At 36.5% G+C, this 6,000-nt stretch overlaps 1 long non-coding RNA gene across 3 annotated transcripts; it reads left to right on the top strand.

Moving 5' to 3' along the window:
• The first annotated feature begins 274 nt into the window (after positions 1–274).
• On the top strand, positions 275–4,323 carry LOC148779572 (uncharacterized). 3 transcript variants are annotated; one of them, XR_016045787.1, is made up of 3 exons: positions 275–1,978; positions 2,810–3,073; positions 3,887–4,323. It is a non-coding gene; the product is annotated as an uncharacterized LOC148779572 (long non-coding RNA). The 3 variants fall into 3 exon arrangements; XR_016045786.1 differs by having other exon boundaries at positions 2,704–3,073; XR_016045785.1 differs by lacking the exon at positions 275–1,978 and having other exon boundaries at positions 2,006–3,073.
• The last annotated feature ends 1,677 nt before the right edge of the window (positions 4,324–6,000 follow it).

Raw genomic sequence — 6,000 nt, 5'->3', positions numbered from 1 at the left:
GCCCTACTCAAGGGATGCTTCCTGCCACTTAGTGGCACAGACCGAATCATCTGGTCGCTAGCTTCCTCAGGGAATTTCGTAGTTTCTTCTTTTTACATAAGACTTTCTCAACCACCCACTTACCCTTTAGCTCCACTCGCCATAGCCAGGGAAGCTTGGTTATCTTTAACACCACCCAGAATTCAAATCTTTATGTGGCTAGCCATCTCTCAACGAGTGCTCATTGTCAACCACATTCAAAGAAGAGGTATTCCTCTACCCAATCGCTGTGCTTTATGCATGGAGGATGAGGAAACCAACCCCCATCTCTTCTTACATTGCTCGTTTACCTTCAACATCTGGGGGGAACTTCTAAATCTTTTTAATATCAAGTGGGTCCTCGCGACGACTGTCCCACTAATGTTCGCTTCCATCCAAACCTATGCCTGGCTTCACTTTGTGGAGATCAGCGGTGGCAGCTACGTTATGGGCAATATGGATGGAGAGGAACAACAAGATTTTTTGAGGAGAGTTCTCTTCCTGACAAACTACCTTCTCCAGACTTAAATCCTCGATGATCTTCTGGGCCTCTAACAACCGTATCTTCAAAGGAGTTCGTTCTAATGCTTTTGTCCAGAATTAGATTTCGGTCCTACAACACAAGAGCAAACGCCCCTCAAGGAACTCCCGATGGATTCCTCCCGACCAGGGTAGTCTCAAGCTTAACATTGACAGATTTTCTCTCGGAAACCTCAGCCCATTAGGCATTAGAGCCCTCCTTAGAGACCACACTGGTTCAACTGTGCTCTCTATATCCAAGCCTATCGGTCATGCGGACTCTACAGAAGCAGAGGCCACATCCTTGTTAGAAGGCATCAAGCTCATCCTAACCCTTAGCATTCACTCTCTCACTATAGAAGGGGACTCCCAACTTCAAGAATGTTATATCGTGGGCATCCAAGTCATCCCTACCTCTGTGGTCCCTGGCTCACATCTTTGATGAGATTAACTTCATGAGCAGGGATGTTCTTCTCTGCTGGAAGCATACTTGGAAGGAGGCCAACCAAGAGGCGGACACCCTGGCTAAAGAAGTGGCTGCTGCCAACGACCCAAAGAGTTCGAGCTAGCCCTTTTACTTCAGGGGACTCTCTGACTTTGTAACCGTAATAGATGGCGATCACCGGCTGAGTATTTTGTTTATTCTTCTTTTTTTTTTCTTTTTTTCCGTTGTGTGCTTTTGGTGCTTCCACTTTTGTGGACTGCCCGACATCTCTCATGTATTCTCCTTTCATCAATTTAAGGCTAACATCTTCAAAAAAAAAAAAAAAACTATGGATAGTTGAGCATTAAATGAAATGTGCATATTGTCATCCTTAATGTTGAATCAGGCAAGGAGGTTTAAATTTCTTTGAAAATTTTATTGTTTGAGTATTTCAAAATGTTTATTTATTTTAGGGTGTGGTTTGTTTTAAGTGTCAATCTTAAAGAATTCAAGTAAGGCCCACCTCCACTGCTCATCGAGATATATAATTTTGGTGTTGAAAATTCAATGATAACCTAAATTTCTATTTCCCATCTAATTTTGAAATTAAAAACTCAAAAAAAGGTACAGGTTGAGCAAATCTAAAAACAAATGAAAATGACGGTCTAGATAGTGTATTAGAAGATGTATCATTTTTGAGACTTCAAATTTTTTATTTTTCAACATTCGTATATCTTCGGAGATGACCAATTAGAGGGTTTTTGATCATCTTCAGGTCAAGATGATCAATTAGAGGTTTTTCAGCATTGAAGAGTCTCCCTCTGGTTAAAATCCCAAAACCACAAAAAAGCCTCTCTTTCTCTCCACAATGCCGTAATCCTCTTCATCCCCTTTTTTTGCTTCTGAACCATCTATCTCCCAAGCAACTTCTCTCTCTCTTGAGGCATCACCATATCACACTTTGAAGGCTCCATCTCTTGCACAACAAAACCCAATCTACGGAGGCCTGATTTACTGGTATGCTCTTTTTTTGGGCCTTTCGTTTTTCCAGTCCATCAAGTTATGACAATGTCCTTGGCAATCTATGACATCTTCGTGATTTATTCATTGCATTTATTGGACGAATGAATTTCCTTAAAAATGGCTATTACTTGAGAATATGTGGTCCAATATTCTGCGATTTATTTGCTCTATTTTTCTTGAATTTACATTTTCACGAGTTCTGAAAATGACATGTAATGAGTTATGAGCAATGAATGATCATCTTTATGAGCACATCTGTGGTCCAACCTCTTTTTGTTTGATCAAATTACTGTGACTAGTTCATGAGAAATGGCTAAAAAATCAATTTTGATCTTATATGGAGCTGATTTGATCATTTAAGCGTACAAAGTCCTCATCCCATTGTTTGTCTTCATTGGGCATCATGCTGATCACATTTGATCTTCAAAATTTCAGCAGTAATTTAGCATGCTTTCTTGTGATCTTGATTAGTACTTTGATGCCACTATGCATAATCATTGAGGCAAATCTTGAAGACATTGTGACATCAAAATGATTTTGATAATGCTTCATATTTGCGTAAACTTATGCATGATTTCAGACATCATAGATCATTGATTTTGAGATAGGATTTGCGCATTACCCTGTCAAATCAAATTGAGATCCATAGACAAGTATCTTCGCTGGCGAACTAAAGATTTTGAATTGTGAATCGTTTTGGGGCTGTTTACTGATTTCAGTGTGGATGTGCCGCACACTTTATATGATCATAAACATCACATTCGTGAGATGTTGCTAGATCTTGAAGAGAAGTTTGGTGCTTCTTGTGATTTTGATCTAGATCAGTAGGAACCAGTGTTGTTATACTCGCTTCGCTTCAGGCAAAGCACCTCAAGTCTTCGGATTTTCCCTAAGCACTGACGCGAAGCGAATAGCAACTATGTTTTCACACGATATTTCACCATTTCAAGTGAAATTGCTGCGCCATTCAAAGCTTGAGCATAGAGTGAGAGAGAACGGAACCCCAGATCCAACTAAGAGGGGGTTTGTTACACCAACACTTCGCCCACGTTGCCACATCCCTTGTCAATTCGTCATTCTCTTCAACAGGTACCACCTTTCCCATCTCTTCTGTCTTTATAAAATTTTACTACATTCCTTTACTTTTATTAAAATAAAATAAGTTGATTACCAAGCCACCTCTTCATCATATGAAGGGATGGTTATGTCCTCATGTGATAAAATAAATTGAACGTCTTTTTTTTTTCTGTTTTCTTTTTTATTTTTTTATATTTTATAGTTTTATTTTTTTATTAAATAAATTGAATGCCTTTTTTCTTTTTTATTTTACTTTTTGATATTTTTCATTTTTGTTTTTATTATTTTTTTATATTTATATATATAAATATATAATTTATTTATATTAAATTTTAAAAAATAATCCGAAGCCTTCCTCCGAATTGGCCGAAACACCGAATTGATTTATTTTCCCTACCAAACCAAAAATGGCTCCCAAGCGAATCGGACAACATTGGTGGGAACACTGTTTTGAATGTATTTTTGCCTTTAATTTTTTTATATTCAGCCCATAAGTGTTTTCATAACAAGTGTAAGTGGTGTCATTTCAATTGGTGTGGCATCAATATTTTATAGCCAGCCACCAGCAAAGTCTTTGCGGGGTGACTTTAAAGCAATTAAAAGGCATCCAATTGGTTCCTCTTAAGAGCTCCACTCAGATCAAAGTATTATGTATGCTATCTCTTTTCTTCTCTTGTTTTTCTAATAGTCATCCTAATGTTATATGTGTTGAATGAAATTTTTATTTACTTTATATAAGCTGGGACCCTTCTCTAATTGGTCCTGAATTCAGAGGCAAATTATTCTGATGTACTTCATCCTCTTTGTGTTTTTGTGCTCCTGAAGCTTGTCTAGCCATACCTGACAATCATAGGCAGCGTATGCCTTATCCAAATTGGCAATGGTGGGTTGATGCAAGTTTTGTGGCTGTGGTGGAGGATGCCGGAAGAAACGCATTACGTATCTGACGGCAGCCAGGCCGGAAACAAAGGGGGGTAACAAACCTTTCTTCACTTCTGAAAAAACTTCAAGAAAGAAGAAATAGTGGAGCTATTGTTACCTTTCCTCTCTAGGGTGCTCCCAAGTACCCTACTCGGTATTCCATAACAATTTTGTAGTTGGGGTTTGGTATGATTTTTGTCATGAACTTCGTGAAGTCGTGAGTTTTTGTGAAGCTTCTCATTTGCACCAAGACATTGTTTGGACATGCAAACTGCTGTTGTTCTACTGTGTTTGACATTGATACAAAATCACCAGTACAATGATTTCTTTGATCACGAAAATTGTTCTTCTGTTGTGTTTAGTATGATTCATAGTTCATCATCTTACAATTCTTAAATTGTTACTCTGTTAAAGGTGTTCTGTACACTCTCCATATATCCACATCTGAAATATGACAGTTACATTGACCATGGTATCTTGACAAGTTTCTTCTCTTTCAAATTTTGTGATTTATGTGATGCATGGAGAGCGATTGATACCACAAGTGGAGTTTACTGGAGACTAGCATTCGTAAAATCGAACTGGAATAGTTAACTGGACATGGGGCCAGAGGCGTCGGTAAACAGGCCGATTCAACCGTTCTAACCGGGCAAGTCCTGGGCAGCCAAAAATTGTTGAAAAAAATAGAAAAAGATGTAAAGAGTGATTCAAACAAAACATATTCAAATGAAGTTCAAAATTAATGAAAAAATGGATTTTAAAAGTGAGTGTTAATTACAAAAACAATTATTAAAATATATATTACTAATCAAATTCCTTATTTTTGGGATTCTATAGATATTTTTATGAATTTTTATTTTTAAAATACCAGCCAATCGCCAAATCCGCTCGAAGCAGGAACCGGCAAGGGGCCGGTTTCGATCTAACCGGGCGGTTAATGGTTAGATCGGTCAGTTTTTCAAACAATGCTAGAGACTACATGTTACAATAAAGAAAGATAAATGGCAATTATATACAAAAATAAAGACAATAGAGAGTAATCATCTCAAACGAAAGAGATAATATTTTAGGGAAAATTTCGTATAGAATTCTAATTTCTCGTATTATTTTATGGTAGACCTTCCTTCCGTTTTTTTTTTAAGCGGCATAAGAAAACCTCTAAAGATGTCACCATACCTTCTCATCTCTTATCTCTCTTTTATTGACTTTTGATCATAAAAATTAGCCCCAACAAATCTTTTTATACAATTTCAACCCAAAAACGTTTTTAATGGGTAGAAAGGGAAAAAAAAGGTTAAAATTCTTTTGGGATGAAAACAGTATAAAAAGATTTGTTGGGGCTAATTTTTATAGTCAAAAGTCAATAAAAGAGGGGAGATGAGATGATGGGGTACGGTGAAATCCTTAGGGTTGGGATTTTCTTGTGCCGTTTAAAAGAAAAATAGAAAGAAAGTCCACCATGAAATAATACGAAGAATTAGGGTTCAATAAGAAATTTTTTCAATAATTTATTATATATTTGAGCAATGATTCTATGACACTCTCCCACACTCATCTGTGTAGGACCTCAAAGGATCACCACTAAATTTAGTACAGATCTTTAGAAAAGTTATCACATAGGTGTAGGACTTGACTTTTCTATTTATATATACCAAATTTAATAGTGATCCTTTGGGTCCTACACACATAGTTGTGGGAGGGTCTCATAGGAATATTACTCTATATTTAATATAGGAAAATGTTTTTATAAGGATGCAACCTTATAATGTAGAACTACGGATGCCCCTCAAAAATCCATCGGAAAAGGTAGGTTTAATGTTGAAAAACTCTTTGATTGATCATCTTGATATCGAGATGTATGATTATGAAAAATAAAAGGATTTTAAGTCTCGGAAATAATACGTTTTACAACATATTATCTACACCGTCCATTTTCAAGATTTTCATATGTTTATAGATCTACTTGATTTTAACCATTTTTGAAATTAAAATTTTATAATTAGATATAAAAATAGATT

Source organism: Amborella trichopoda, chromosome 12 (genome assembly GCF_054954075.1).
Source record: "Amborella trichopoda isolate Santa Cruz 75 chromosome 12, AtrichopodaSantaCruz75HAP2 v2.0, whole genome shotgun sequence".
NCBI classification, from domain to species: domain Eukaryota; kingdom Viridiplantae; phylum Streptophyta; class Magnoliopsida; order Amborellales; family Amborellaceae; genus Amborella; species Amborella trichopoda.
Note: the sequence above shows the minus strand (reverse complement) of the source record. Positions and strands in the feature narration are given on the sequence as shown.